Consider the following 15,835-nt stretch of genomic DNA (forward strand, 5'->3'; position numbering starts at 1 on the left):
GTATATTTCTGGAAGGGGTGTTTTTCCCCTGCTTCCTTCTCTTCAGATGTACATACAATGTGATTAATGTTGATTCCCTGTGTTCTATGGGTTTAATGTTAAAAAGATTTTTTTTGTATCATTTCTTACGTCTGGCTTTGCCACATCTATTGTGTGCTAGAACTCATTTTGCTTTTAATGGATTTGGTATATATTTTTACATTTTTTCTTGAATGTTACTAGGGGTGTACATTTTATCCCTTGAGGCTCATGCAGCTAGAATTTTGGCCTAAAAATTTACTTCAGCAATTTTGAAGAAATTGTGCATTTTCAAGTTTTGATTTCAATTTAGTTCAATATGCTAACAAAAGTGATATTTTCTATTTCTGAATTTCTAATTCTGAATTGTCATTTGTCTACTCTAATTAATTTGACTTTCCAGACGATGTGTATGTGATTGTACTTTCTGCTTGCTACTAATGGATGCAGTAGTTGCAGGCAATTCAATAAATCACACAAGAAATCTTCCAGAATCCTTACATAATTATATATTTCTCACTGTCTGAGATTAAAGTGTAATTAAAAAGTTCTGGGATAGGAGTATTGGGAACACATTGACTGACATAACAACAACAACAACATGAGAGTCAGTTTAGTTTGTTGGTTTAAGGCACCAGGCTAGAAACCAGTAGATTGTGTTTTCTGTTCCTGCCTTAGACATGAAAGCTGGTTGATGACTTGGGGCCAGTCATTCTCTCTGAGCCCATGATGCCAGGCTCTGGCGACAAGTCAGTCAGCCAGTTGCTGTTGCAACCAATGGATCAACACTTGGTTGACCTCCCCCACCAAAAAACAACAATAACAAAAAAACAATGAGCCCTGCTTTTATGGGGAAATGCTAGGAAGACAGATGTGTGTATATTTGGAGTGTATTCCTCTATAGAGATAACCTTATGAGGAAAGCTCTTTAAAGCTGCTGTATATCATTACTGAACTTTGGACATGACACAAGTAGTTAGCTAACTAAACATCTTGGATCAGATTGGCCACTGCATGGACAAATACCGTATCATTCAAACATCTATGACAATGTGTAGTTCTTCTAGGATCAATCCCACAATCTCTTGGGTCCTAGCTATCTCTTCCTATTATCTGTTTGTTTCCTTCTTATTCACTTTTCCGTTACAAATTTCTGTGTTTCCTCATGTTTTTACAGTAGATTCTCATTCACTTTAAAGATTCCTCAAAAAATCAGATATCTAACCATTCCTGTTAGCCTTAATAAATTCCTCATTTGGGCATAAAGTGAATAAAGCAAAATCAACATTTGTTCCTATCTTAGGTTAGCAATTTGATCTTGTATTCTTCTGCCTTTTCTGAAACTTGCCTGTTAATTTGACATCTCTCTCCCCACCCCCCCTCTCTGTCTTATTCTAGTCTTTGTAAAATCTTAAGCAAAACCTTGATGAAAGAAATTATTGCCATGTTTTGATAATTCACATTTTTCTTTCATTTTGGTTTTTGAGTATAGAATATATTTAATATATTTGAATGTTTTCATTCTTTATCCACACAATCTTTATGCATGTTTGTTGAAATAAAGCTATTAGTTTAACTTCTATGGCTTTAAACAATATTTCAGTGTTTTCTCATATAACAACTTATTTATGTCCTATTGTAAAGTTCTTTTAAATCATCTTTCCTGAACCTATTATCTCTATATAGTAATAATAATACCACCCCTATTACTTATTGTATTTATTCCTCTGAACAATACTGATCAAGTCAGGTTATGGTTAATGAACATTAAAAAAAAAACTTCTGCAGGACTCTCCCACATCCTTTACATGATGATTTAAAGCTGAATAGATAACCCTATCTGAATTGGAATCTGTCTGAATATACAGCCAACATATTGCAGTGGAATTTGGACTGAACAAATGTGCCACCCTTACAATAAACGGGGGAAATAGTGAAAACTGAAGGAATCAATATACACTATGGAAATAAAATCAAGAATCTGGATGAAGATGATCACTACAAATATTTGGTCATTCTTCAAGCTGACAGCATCAAGCAGACTGAATTCAAGAAGAAGGTTATAAGTAAATGCCGTATTTTTCACTCCATAAGATGCACCTAGGTTTAGAGGAGGAAAAAAAGAAAAAAAATATCAGGCAGAACCTGTGAGGACCACAGATAGGTGTCCTCCCATGTGCCAGCTCTGTCTACTGATTCCTGCACTGCGGAAAAGGGACAGAAGAGGTGGGCAATGACAAAGACAGAAGAGGCGGGGTTCAGCTCTGTAAAAGGACTCCACCAGAGTGGCCTGGCTGCTATTCACGAAAGGACGGCACTGATGCACAAACATTTCCACCCACGTTTTTTTGGGGTGGAGTGCATCTGATGGAGCAAAAAATACGGTACATAATGAGAGTGAAGATTTCAAAGTCAGTGAAGGAAGTACTATCAAAGCAATTAACACCTGGACAATTCCAGTCCTTAGATATACAGCTGGAATAGCGGACTGGCCTCAAGCAGAATTAAAAGCCTTGAATAAGAAAACAACAAAAATGGCAATCAAATCATTCGTTCACACAATGATGAACTTACCAAGGAGCGGAGGTGGAGATAAAGTATTACAAGTATACCAGACAATTTAAGAAAAAATATATATAGGAAGAAAATTTGAAGGTCAGTGAAGAAGAGATACTGAAATAAGTACACCAAGAAGGTGTACCAGAGAGACTGGCTTACAGGAAAGACTTAAGTGAAGAATAGAAAAAAGTTATGGCCAGGCAAAGTATTCCATAACCAGTACACACACACACACAGAGAGAGAGGGGGGGGGGAGAGGAGATGATAAGAAGATCTGGCAATGGCTAAGAGCAGGAAAGAGACAGGGTTAATTCTGGCTGCACAAGGCAAAGCCTTAAGAACAAATTCATATAAAGCCAGAATTGAGATTACAGCAACAGACAGTAAATGCTGCTTCTGCAAAGAAACTGAAGAAACAGTGGATCGCCTAGTTAACTGATGCAAGAAGATCACAAAGACTAACTATAAACAATGATATGACAAAGTAGCAACAATGGTACATTGGAATATTTGCATGGTATTGTTAATAAATAATTGTAATATTTATTTAATATTATTAAACAAGAATATCTGCCTATCCCAGGTCATTGGGAAAGACTTGATAAGTGGCAAAACATACCAAATTCCATCAAAAATCTGACTCTTTGACCAGCCATAATAATAGTATGCTGCCTTACTCCCAGTAAGTCTAGGTGGTTTAAAATTGTTAAAAAACATAAAAAATAGTTTCAATAACACACAAGACAAACCAACAAGGATGGTAAAGAAAATAACTCCAGAGGGAAACAGAAAAAAAGAAAGGGGCATCAGTCATCCTCTCCTAAGCCCTGGGCAAAGAGTGAAATCTTCAGGACTCTTTGAAGTAGGGTGGGATCCATTCGTATCTTGGAAAACCTATTCCAGAAGGCAGGCTTCTCTCTGCTACAGAGCGTTGCCAAGGTCCAGAAAATGACATCGCTTAATTAATGACCAACTGGTATTCAACAGGTTCTGACCAGTTCTGGAGAACCAGTAGCGGAAATTTTGATAGTTCAGAGAATTGGTAAATACCACCACTGACTAGCCCTGTCCCCACCTATTCTCTGCCTCCCAAGTCCCAGCTGATCTGGAAGGAATGGGAATTTTGCAGTAACCTTTCCCTGGAGTGGGGAGGGGATGTAGATGTTACAGTATCCTTCCCCTGCCACTCCCCAAAAGCCATGACCATCAAGCCATGCCCACAGAACTGGGAATAAAAAAATTGGAATCCCACCACTGGTCAACTCAGTTCAAACCAACCAATTACTAGATACAGATATCTATATTACTATTCATACAGGTTTCAGTATATTTCTATCTCTTACTGATTTTTCATCTGAATCTTTTGGTGGTTTCTGTTGAATTTTAAGGAATGAAACTAAGGAGGCAGGAACAGTGGTTCCCAGGATAGAGAGAAATGATGTGTTAGATTAGGGGCTTCCAAAGCCATAGAGAGGTTTAAAGTTTGTATATTGAAGAGGGCAACTTTTCTCTCTGTGTGTGTCTGTCTGTCTGTCTAATCTATATCTAATCTAGCTATCTCGTATAATGTATGTACCATATTTTTCAGACTATAAGACGCACTGGAGTATAAGACGCACCAAGGTTTTGAAGAGGCAAATTTTTTTAAAAAGGGTTTTGCACTCTGCAAACCTCCCAAAAATGGTCCGTTTTTCGTGAAAACAGGCCCATCCCCCCCCAAAGGCATGAATAGCCTTTAGGTGGCTTGCAAAGTGCCCCCCCCCAACTGAGCAAAAAACGGCCTGGTTTTCATTAAAAAAATGCATGCATAGCCTTTAGGAGGCTTATAGAATACTCCTGGGGGCTGGGGGGGGGGACAAAATTGAGCAAAAATCCAGCCCATTTTTCACTCATTTCTGTCCTCCCCAGCCCCCAGGAGCTCTCTGAAAGTCTCCTAAAGGCTATGCATGGCCATTTTGGTGAAGGGGGCGGGGCTTCAGGAGGCAAAAATGCTATATTCAGTGTATAAGACACACCCAGATTTTCAGCCTCCTTTTTGAGGGAAAAAGGTGCGTCTTATACTCTGAAAAATACGGTAATGCGTTTGTGTGTGTGTATGATATAATGTATAAGTGTATACATTCTATAATGTATATCTTGTCATCAGTAAAAGGATTAATTTAGATTAATTTACTTCCTTGAGGTGTTCTCTGGGAGAGTCTGTTGAATAAAAGTTGATTATCACAACTTTTTTTGGGTGAGAAAACAAATCTCATATAGCCCCTTTTGGGAAGTCTTTAAAACAGCTGTATTTTCTTACAGGCTTTCACAACTGGTCTTTTGCAGAGGCAATACAGTCTCAAACAGTGCTACTGTATGCATGTATATCTCACTCATACTGAAGCAGCTAATTACCTTTGAATCTTAAGGGCTGTCAGCTCTCCTGCTAAACCAGATAGGGAATATGATCAGATGAGCTCAATTGGTAAGGCTACATTAATAGAATCTTGCAAAACTGAAAGTACAGACTTCCAACCTGTCACTTTTAACTGCTAGTTCCATTAAGATGAATCCTTTCTTAGTTTGTTTATTTGATGGTTAACTGACTGGGGGCTATGACCTCTCTTGTCTGATAGTTTCCTAGACAGCATCTCCTTTTACTTTTCCAGAGGAAGAGAGGGAGTGGTCACGTGTGGGTATTCTCAAAGCCTGATTGGTCCAAAGACAGAGAGCAAACTCTTAAATACTGGTGCCTTCCAATCCTAGCCCAGTTTCTTCTCAGTCTTCTTGGTCCAAGCACTGTTGAGAATATTTCTGGTAGGATTTCTGTTTATTCCAATGTGATTTCTCATTCGGTTTAATTGGGCATTTAAAGTTTCCTAAATTCTAAATTTTGCAGCTGCAGCCCCAAGGGACAGTTCTCTGCCTCGAGAAGTTGGGGAGGGCCCTGTGGGGCATTTTGCCTCCCCCCTGCGTGGCCGGAGCCTCAGCCCTATCCTCGGGATTGCGAGGATGCCAGCTCCTCATTCAGCTGCTGAGGCGGCAGCTATGATTGCTTGTGAAGCTGAGGGAAGTGGCTGCGGCGCCACGAGGTGCGCATGAGCCATCTGCGGAGCTGCCGATCGATCCGGGCAGTTGCCACGCTTCTTTCTTTACCTTTGCCTTCTGCGAGTGGCCTTTGGGAGAGGGAGGTCCGTGCCTGGGCACTGCGTGGCCTCCCCTGACTTTGCTGGAAGCGGTGCGGGTTGCTAGAAGCCCGGCTGAGCCGCTGAGACTGGTCTCTGGCTTCCGCATTGTGCGGAGGGTTCCGGCAGCCATTTTCATTTGCCGCCACGTGTGCGAGGAGCGCGCTTCGGCCTACGGCAGCTGGGGCCTACTTCTGCGCAGGAGCTAGCAGGCCCAGGTCCCGGTGGGGCCTACAGAGGCTTGGAATCCTTCATCCACGGGACTGACATATGAGTAAACGATGGATGAGGGTTCAGAGATCCCCCAGGGCCAGGTGGTGGGCCCGATGAGGGGTGGGGAAGGCCTTGTGCAGGGGGTGGAGCCGGGGGTTCCCCCCCGGGTTCTTTGACTGCCCAGCGCCCATCTAGATCCTCCACCAGGGAGGAGGCCAGGAGGCACAGGGCGATTGAAAAAACGTTTGTCAGGGCACAGAGGCAGGCCAAGTCGGCTGGGCCCTCATCCTAGATCCCGGTCCCCTCTCGGGGCTCTTTCTGCACGCTCTTCTCCTAGTGGGTTTAGCCCTTCTTCTCCTTCGGTCTCTCCCAACAGGCCTCATTCCTATTCCAGGAGGAGGGGGTCTCCCTCCTCCCTCTCCCTCCCCTTCAAGAGATCCTTTGGAGGGTATGTCTGGGGCCCCTGCCCTTTGTGCAGGTTGGCTCCCCAGAGGCCTAGTTCTACTTATGGTGATATAGAGGATTTGGATCAGCTCCCTGAGGGTCTTAAAAGGCTTATTTCTGCTGCCATTTCACAGGGCATTGCCCAGCGGGATAGAAGCTCCCACTCTTCCAGGCATGGGGGTCTGGGCCGTGCCCAGTATATGGCTTCCTCTCCTTCCATGGTTAGCGAAGCTTTGGTCATGGGGGAGGAGAATCTCCAGGACATGGCTTCTCGGAGGACGGGGATGTGGCCCCCTCAGATGAGCCCTCTTTCAGGCCTCTTTGCCCCGGCCATGTTCAAGGTTCTCTTGCGTAAGGCAAGGAAAACCACCAAGGTGGGGTCTGGGGATCCTTCGGTGCCTCCACCTAGGGATCTGGACATGGCCATGTTTTCTAACACAGCCACAAACAAGGAGGAGATTCTGGCTCCTCCTTTGTTTATGGAGGTCCTGACCAACCAGTGGGCTTGTCCCTCCAATTTCTCGACTCCTGGGAGTAATGACCACCGGCACTATAACGGGGAGCAGACCTTTGCCCAGGCCATACAGCTGCCGACCATTGACACCCTGGTAGCTGCTCTGGTTTCTTCCTCACTGGTAGTGTTGGGCAATGCGGCTGATAAATTGAAGCTGGAGGATAAGCCCGCTGAGCTTACCTTGAGGAAAATTTTTAATGCCACTGCATGGGCCATTAAGTCTGCGGCTTCAGCTTCTTATTTTGACAGGGCCACGGTCATGTGACTTCGGCAACTCCAGGAGCGCATTCCTATCCAGGACGAGCGGCTCCACCAGGACCTGATCAAAATCATGGCGGCTTCCCAGTTTTCCGCGACTCTGGACACAGTTAAGTTTGCGTCCAGTGCCTTGGCCACCTCGGTTACCTCCCGCAGGCTCTTATGGCTGTGTCACTGGCAGATGGATAACAAGGCGAAGTGGAACTTGGCAGCTGCTCCTTTCAAGGGTCCTAATCTTTTTGGGGAGGCTCTCAATCCCATACTGGTCGAGAATAAGGACAAGAAGAAGGTTCTGCCTTCTAACGCTAAGAAGCCCGAGGCTAGGTCTCATCCTTACTGTAGGCAGTCTTACAGGGCCATAGATTATGACTATAACCAGCGTTTTTCTTCTTTCCGCTCTGACAGGCAGTTCCCCAGATCGTCCTTTCAGGACAGAAACCAATTCCAGCACCAGTCCAGGCGGCCCTTTCGAGGAGGTGGCGGCTGTCCCTACCGCAGAGGGAAGTGACTCGAACCCAAGTCGTCCCATCGGCGGCCGCCTTTCCCTCTATGTGGATCAATGGGACGAGATCACGTCGGACGCTTGGGTCCGGGCCACGGTTCAACACGGTCTCAGGTTAGAATTTCTCTCCACCCCTCTGAATCTCTTCAGGTCGTTTCCTCCATCCCAGAGTCTGGAGCGCCGCTGCCTGATGGATCAGGCTATCACCCACCTTCTCAACATTAAGGCAGTGGAGGCAGTTCCCCATGAGGAACGGGGCCTGGGCCACTACTCCAACCTGCTCATGGTTCCAAAGAGCTTGGGGGGCTGGAGGGCAATTCTGGACCTCAAGCGCCTAAACCGTTTTCTGGTGTACAGGCGATTCAAGATGTCCTCCCTCAAATCTATCCTTCAGGGCATCTGAAAGGGGAACTTCTTGGCTTCGGTGGACCTCACGGAGGCCTAACTTCACATTCCAATTCTGCATCGCAGGTTTCTGAGATTCTCGCATGGAGTCCGCCACTACCAGTACCGGGCTCTTCCCTTCGGGCTGGCCTCGGCCCCCCAGGCGTTCACGAAGGTTCTGGCAGCTCTGGAGGCTCATCTGCGCTCCATCCCAGTGCGGCTCCAATGTTATTTAGACGATGCCCTCGTTCAGGCGGTTCGGTTGGGGGGTCCTGGTGGGTTACCGGTTGGCTCAGGGCAGGTAGACGTCCTCGGATCTCCGCCACAACATAAATTGGTTAGAGCTGAAGGCGGTCCGCCTGGCTCTGCTGCACTTTCGGACCTCAGTGGAGGGGCGTCATGTGCTCCTCCTGATGGACAATGTGGCTACCAAGGCTCACATAAATCGTCAGGGGGGACTCATTCTCGAGCTCTCTCGCTGGAAGCTCTGAGGCTGGGCACCTGGGCGGAGAGACACCCGTTGTCCTTGGTGTCGTAGCACATCTCCAGACTCTCCAACCACCAGGAAGATTGGCTGAGCCGGGCAACTCTGGACAATGGCGAGTGGCAGTTCCATCTGTCGTTGTTTCAGAGGCTCTGTCGAAGTTCGGCACTCCACTGGTGGATCTGTTCACCTCACCTGCGAACTCACAGCTTCCCCGATTTTTCACCCGTTTTCAGTCCTGGTCTGCGGAGGGCATCAACGCTCTCAGGAGCAGGTGGCCCTTGGGCCTTCTATACGCCTTTCCCCCCATCCCTCTCCTCCCGGGGACCATCAGGAATGTGGTAACGGAGAAGGCACTAGTCATAGTGGTGGCCCCTTATTGGCCCAGGAGGTCCTGGTTCACGGACCTAGTCCAGTTGTCGGTGGCCCCTCCATGGAGGATTGCAGCAGGGGGTCCTGCTTCACCCGGACCCCCAGTGGCTCCATCTGACCGCCTGGCTCTTGAAGGGCGGATACTGAGGGGGGCTAACCTGTCCTCCGAAGTCATTCGTACCATCAAGGCATCTAGGCGTCCATCGACGACCCGCATCTACAACTCCACCTGGGCGCCTTTGTCCGGTGGTGTTCCCCTCTTGGTATTTCACCCGACAGGGCCACTATTCCCAACATCTTGGACTTCCTGCAGAAAGGTCTTGACGACGGGCTGTCACAGAATACTTTGCGCCGCCAGGTGTCAGCTTTGTCTTCTGTCTTGGGGGTGGGGGTGGGTCTTCTTCCCTCTCTCATGTTCCCCTGATCAAGCATTTTCTGAAGGGAGTGACTAATCTCAGGCCTTCCCCCGTCCATAGGTTCCCTACGTGTGATCTTCCCCTAGTTTTCAGGGCCTTGACAGGCCCCCCATTTGAACCAATCCGGTCTGTTCATCTAAGGTTGTTGTTCCTAAAAGTGGCTTTTCTGATAGCGGTTACATCCGCCAGGCGTATTTCAGAACCGGGGGTCCTGTCTTCCAGGGACGACCTTTGTCATTTTCACCAGGACAGGGTGGTGCTTCGCCTTGATCCTGCCTTCATCCCGAAGGTAAACACTCCTTTCCATAGGGCGCAGGAGATTGTCCTGCCCAGTTTATGTCCGTGCCCGTCCAACGATAGGGAGAGGCTCTGGCATCGGTTGGACGTGAATTTATCTCCGGTGGACCGCAGGGATCCGTAGGATGGAAGCCTTGTTTGTTTCATTCCAGCCAGGAACTTTAGGATCTAGGGTGTCCTCGGCCACCCTTGGCTGTTGGCTGTGTCAGGCCATTGTGGAGGCCTATAGAGTGGCTGGTCATCTGGCCCCATCGGGGATAACGGCCCATTCTACTAGAAGTGCGGCGACCACGGCGGCGTGGGCCACGAGAGCCCCCTTTGAAGATATTTGTCGGGCAGCCACTTGGGCTTCTCCGACGCCCTTCATCCAACGTTATCGCCTGGTTGCCTTTACCTCGGTGGACACGTCCTTTGGTCGGAGGGTCTTGCAGAGGGCTGATGCTCCCCTTGGACCTTAAGAGTCTGTTGTGCTCCCTCCCTGGGACTAATGTGGAAAAAGAACGTTGGTCTTGCCTGATCGTGTCTTTTAAGAGGAAGAGAGGGAGTGGTCACGACCCTCCCTGAGGTTTTCCTTTTGGGCCAAGGGAGTGCCCGGGTGTTTCCCGGGAAGGGGGGTTTGTTGTTGTTTTTGTTGTTTCAGTTCTACCGTTTGCCTTCGAGGAAACTGGGCTAGGATTGGAAGGCACCAGTATTTAAGAGTTTGCTCTCAGTCTTTGGACCAATCAGGCTTTGAGAATACCTACACGTGACCACTCCCTCTCTTCCTCTTAAAAGACATGTTCAGGTAAGACCAACGTTCTTTTTCTTCAAGATTATTCATGTATTCCATTACAATGACTGCACAACCCTAAAGACTGCTCTGATTTTCTAAGTTTCACCCATGTATATGACACCATACTTTAAGATTTGTTCTACAATATGTACTTTTAAATATCTTATCTAGTTGGATTGTACAATCTCCACCTTCTGTTTCCTTTACTATGCTACTCTATATCTTTTTACAGATTCACTCAACTGCTTCATAAGCCAATCCTGGTTGCCTTTGGGAACAGCTTTTAAACTTGAATACTAAAAGATGTAGCTGTTTAATGCTTCAGTGAAAGGTGCTTTGTATAGGATTTTGTGCATTATGAAGCACCTCCTTTGAAAGGTTTGCACAAACCTATCACTATATATTCCATTTTATTTCAGTATTGTTTAATATAAAAATAAGCATGCTAATTTAATAGTTCTTATGTAACTGTATAAAAAGCGTTAAATCAATACTGTATGTCTATGGAGATTCTCAGTGATTCATGTCATGGTTGTCCCAAAGGTGTTTTTTCAAGTGGCAACTGGACTTTCTGGTCCAGTTGCCTCTTTAAAAAAGACCTTGGGGTCAGTACTGTATGCTTTTGCCCTGGTTCCTATTAGAGTAGCGAATAGGTAAGAGATGATATTTGTTAAATATTGTTAAAGTTATCTATATCAGTAATGTAATGTTGAGGCATCCTACAATATTTTACAATCCCCTGAACCTTAGTAATTGTGGTTTTGATACATTATATATTTCTGAAAATGGACTCAATTTTCAGGAGTAGGTCTTTGTTTAGATTCCTTTATTACTTGGCAGATACTGTTATTTATTATTGTATATCTATTTTCTGAGTAGCCCACACACTGAAATTGCCTTTGAAAGCCCACGCTACCTAAAGGGCAAAGATGATGAGGCTCTCTTTAGGAAAATGTTTCTAAAGAACCTTCATGTACAGAATTTTAAGTTCTTCCCAGTCTTGGGTGGTTCTCTTTGTGAAATTGGAGCACAGCCAGTGGCATAAAAAGGTGCATGGCATTCTTGCTTGTGAAAATACTATGCTCTCAGAACAGCTGAGACACTGGCACCAGGACAGAAGCTCTTGGCAGGGGACTTGGTGAGGGAATTGGGAGAGCTGAAAAGGAAGTGTTTGACCCTTACTTTGCTATGTATGCTTCTCTATAAGTGTGCCTCTTTTTCCCTTTGAAGGAAAGATTATAGCGTAGTCCTGCTCCTTCCAGAAACTAAAAGAACAATCAAACAGAATCCTCTATAACTTTTTTTAGTGCTGACAAGCTTTTAAAAATTAACTTCTACTGGAGGGGATCATTTGCTTTCATTTAGATTAACAAAGTTGGAAGGGACCTTGTAGATCATCTAGTTCACCACCACCCTGCCCAAGCAGGAGACCCTACACCATTTCTGACAAATGGCAGTCCAATCTCTTCTTGAAAGCCTCCAGTGATGAAGCTCCCACAACTTCTTGAGGCAAGCTGTTCCATTGGTTGATTGTTCTCACTGTCAGAAAATTTCCCCTTATTTCTAGGTTGAATATCTCCTTGATCAGCTTCCATCCATTATTTCTTGTCTGGCCTTCAGGTGCCTTGGAAAATAGCTTGAACCCTTCCTCTCTGTGGCAGCCCCTCAAATATTGGAACACTGCTATAATGTCCCCCCTGGTCTTTCTCTTCCCTAGACTAGCCATGCCCAGTCCCTGTAACTGTTCTTCTAGTCCCCGGTCCCCTAATCCTCCTGGTTGCTCTTCTTTGCACTTTTTCTAGAATCTCAACAGTGTGGTGACCAAAACTGGATGCAGTATTCTAGGTGTGGTCTTACTAAGGCTTTATAGAGTGGTATTAGTGCTTCACTTGATCTTGATTGCATTCCTCTGTTAATGCAGTTTAGGATTGCATTGGCTTTTTTGGCTGCTGCTGCACACTGCTGGTTCATATTTAGCGGGTTGTCCACTAAGACTCCCAAAATCCCTCTCACAGTTACTGCTATTAAGCCTAGTTTCACCCAATCTATATTTGTACTTTCTGTTTTTCTTGCATAAGTGTTTGTTTTATTTTTTGTTTTATTGAGGATTTATATGCCGCCCTTTTCCCTGAGGGGACTCAGGGCGGCTTACAACAATGAGGGGAAGGGAGTGCAAGACAAGACTTAAAAGAAAAAGAATCGTGAATAAAAGAAAATTATCCATAAAACACAACATTCACTCAACATTCGGGCGGGGTGAGAGTAATCCTATCCCCAGGCCTGACGGGATAGCCAGATCTTGAGGGCTGTGCGGAAGGCCTGGACTGTGGTGAGGGTACGGATCTCCACGGGGAGGTTGTTCCATAATGTCGGAGCTGCAACTGAGAAGGCTCTCCTCCGCGTAGTCGCCAGTCGGCACTGACTGGCGGATGGAATTCGGAGGAGGCCTACCCTGTGCGATCTGATGGGACGCAGGGAGCTAATTGGCAGGAGGCGGTCTCTCAAATAGTCAGATCCACTACCATGGAGCGCTTTATAGGTGGTAAGTAAGACCTTGAAGTGCACCCGACGATCAACAGGTAGCCAGCGCAGCTCACGGAGGATTGGTGTTATATGGGCGAACCGTGGTGCGCCCATGATCACTCGCGCGGCCGCGTTCTGAACTAGCTGAAGTCGCCGGATGCTCTTCAAGGGCAGCCCCATGTAGAGCACATTGCAGTATTCCAGCCTAGAGATCACAAGGGCTCGAGTGACTGTTGTGAGAGCCTCCCGGTTCAGGTAGGGCCGCAACTGGCGCACCAGGCGAACCTGGGCAAATGCCCCCCTGGTCACAGCCGACAAGTGGTGATCAAAACTCAGCTGTGGATCCAGGAGGACTCCCAAGTTGCGGACCCTGTCTGAGGGGTATAAATTTTGCCCCCCCAGCCTGATTGATGGAACGTTAGCCAAATTTTTGGGAGGAAAACACAACAGCCACTCGGTCTTTTCCGGGTTGAGTACCAGTTTGTTAGCTCTCATCCAGTCTTTAACAGCCTCAAGCCCCCGGTTCATCACGTCCACCGCTTCATTGAGTTGGCACGGGGCGGACAGATACAACTGCGTATCGTCCGCATATTGGTGGTACTTAATCCCGTGCCTCCGAATGATCTCGCCCAGCGGTTTCATGTATATGTTAAATAGCAGGGGGGACAGAACCGAGCCCTGCGGCACCCCATAGGTTAGGGGCCTCGGGGACGATCTCTCCCTCCCCACCAACACCGACTGCGACCTGTCCGAGAGGTAGGAGGAGAACCACTGTAAAACAGTGCCGCCCACCCCCACCTCCCGCAGTCGTCGCAGAAGGATACCATGGTCGATGGTATCGAAAGCCGCTGAGAGGTCGAGGAGAACCAGGATGGACGCGTGGCCTCCATCTCTGGCTCTCCAGAGATCATCGGTCAATGCGACCAAAGCGGTTTCAGTGCTGTAAGACTTTTCTTTTCTCTACATTGAATTTCATTTTGTTACATAGGGCCCAGTGTTCAAATCTGTCAAGATCCATCTAGATATTGAGCCTATCTTATTGGGTGTTAGCTATTCCTGCCAGCTTATTGAAGAGTACTGGCCTAAGATGGGACCTTGTGGTACCCCACTGCTTCCTTCCTTCCATGTAGATGTGGACCTAATAAGGACTGCTATGGTTTGTCAATAACTTATTTTACTTTCATTTTAGTGTTGTTATAGCATTGTGATTAATTGTTGAATAATATTGAATTTGAATTTCTTGAAGTGTAGATTTTAGATACTTTCATGAAAACATTCAACATGTCTGTCCTTTTGCTTTCCCTAAGAAAATGCCTTTGGTATATGCCCATATACCAGACTTTGGCAACCTGATATCTTGCACATATTGTAAAATACAACTCTCTTAACCTGATTCTAGACTAGCTTTGAATATTGCAGCTGGGAAAAATGGAAATTGTAGTTGAAAGACTGGCTCTGGAGCAACTGTTATATTTAACATGTTGGAAATAAATGCCATTGATCTCAGTGATATTTACCTATGACAAAAATATAGAATGGTTTTATTGCATTTACAGAAACTGCTGTTAGAACTTTAAAAAAACACAAATAGTCTTTCTGTAAACCATAGTGGCTGTGGTACCATATGTTATTAAAGACAATATCCATGGATTTGCATGTCATACTAGGCCAAATACAAGCAAACTGCATTAGATGTGAAGATATTAGGATTTTAAAAATAAACCATGGTTTACTAAATGACCAAATGGATAGAGTTCACATACCTGTTAAGCCAGAAGCTATGGTTTTCAAACCAATCTAGCAGAACTCACACAACACATTAAGCTAAAAAAACAAACCTTCATTATTGTGTGAAAACAGCCTATGGCATATGCATTACAAGCCAGATATTTATTCATTTAATAGGTTTAAAGCCCACTGTTCATTTAGGAATTCAAGGCTGTGTACATAACACTCCTCTGCTGCTATTCCAAAATCTTAAAACCTTCATCATGCTGGCATGGTGAATATTTTATTTGAATGAGGCCTTTGACATCTAGGGAAATTAATAGTGGTGGGTAAGGAATTTCATCCTAATTCCAGCAAGCAGATAACAGTGGTTATTCATTGTGGGCAGGTAGTTAAGCTCATGGCTACAAGATCATGAAATTCTTTCCTTCTTCCTTTATTAATATTAATATTATCTTTGAATGTGAGGAAACCTGGGACATGAATTTGGAAAATAGAGTCAACATTTCTCCTAGGTGCTGCTTGGAGTGTCCAAGCACGGGTTAACATCAGCTTGCTGCCCAAGGACTGAGTTTCATATTTTTGTAGCTCTGCCTCCTGCTCTCCTGAGAGGCTCAGTTTCAAAAAACTCAGTCACCCTACAGGACGCATTTTGGGGAGATCCAGCCCTTGTGCAGCAAGCTGGTTCTCCTAGTCAGTATAGTGTAGCTCCTAGAATTTTTTTACTGTGGTTACTTAGCTTAGACCTTCTGTTTTCCCCTTTAATTTCTCCTCCGTTCTAATTCGGCTTTTCCTTCATTTTAAAATCAGCTGTTTGGCACGAGGCAGGCTTCCTGGAGTGAGGCTGCCTTTCTCTATTGTAAAGGCTCCTGGTTGCCGTGAGGAGGCTCGTTAGCAGGGGATGGATAGGGAAGTAGGGTCCCCAGCGCGGAGCATTAGGCTGTCCAGCTTCCCCCGGTGTTGCTCCAGGTGCACGAGCGCGTTGCGGTTGCCATTTTGAATCCAATTTTGGCGCGCTTTTTTTCTGAGGCTCTGACCATTGCCGCGCTGCCTGTCCTCACTCGCAAATCTCAGCGGAGAGCGCTTAATGCAAGGGCCTAGTTTTGGGTTGCCAGGCAGGCTCTCCTCTCCCCCCTGGACTGTTCCAAGCGGTTGCGGGGTTTTCTGGCTTCAATCCAGCCATTCTC

The 15,835-nt window shown here is 45.8% G+C and overlaps 1 protein-coding gene across 4 annotated transcripts in view; it reads left to right on the top strand.

Annotated features, from left to right (window-relative positions):
* AGPAT3 (1-acylglycerol-3-phosphate O-acyltransferase 3) overlaps positions 1-15,835 on the top strand; it is a 116,111-nt gene that overhangs the window by 2,624 nt on the left and 97,652 nt on the right. Inside the window, exon 1 of one of the 4 annotated variants that reach the window (XM_087721726.1) lies at positions 7,763-7,786. The exons of the other annotated variants lie outside the window; for them this stretch is intronic. The gene's annotated coding sequence lies outside the window, so the exon portion shown is untranslated. Of the gene's footprint in view, positions 1-7,762; positions 7,787-15,835 lie in introns of those variants that run through there. 4 annotated transcript variants of the gene reach the window in all.

Source organism: Thamnophis sirtalis, unplaced genomic scaffold (genome assembly GCF_051295495.1).
Source record: "Thamnophis sirtalis isolate CommonGarterSnake01/CBP01778 unplaced genomic scaffold, rThaSir2_p1.2 scaffold_8, whole genome shotgun sequence".
Classification (NCBI taxonomy): Eukaryota; Metazoa; Chordata; class Lepidosauria; order Squamata; family Natricidae; genus Thamnophis; species Thamnophis sirtalis.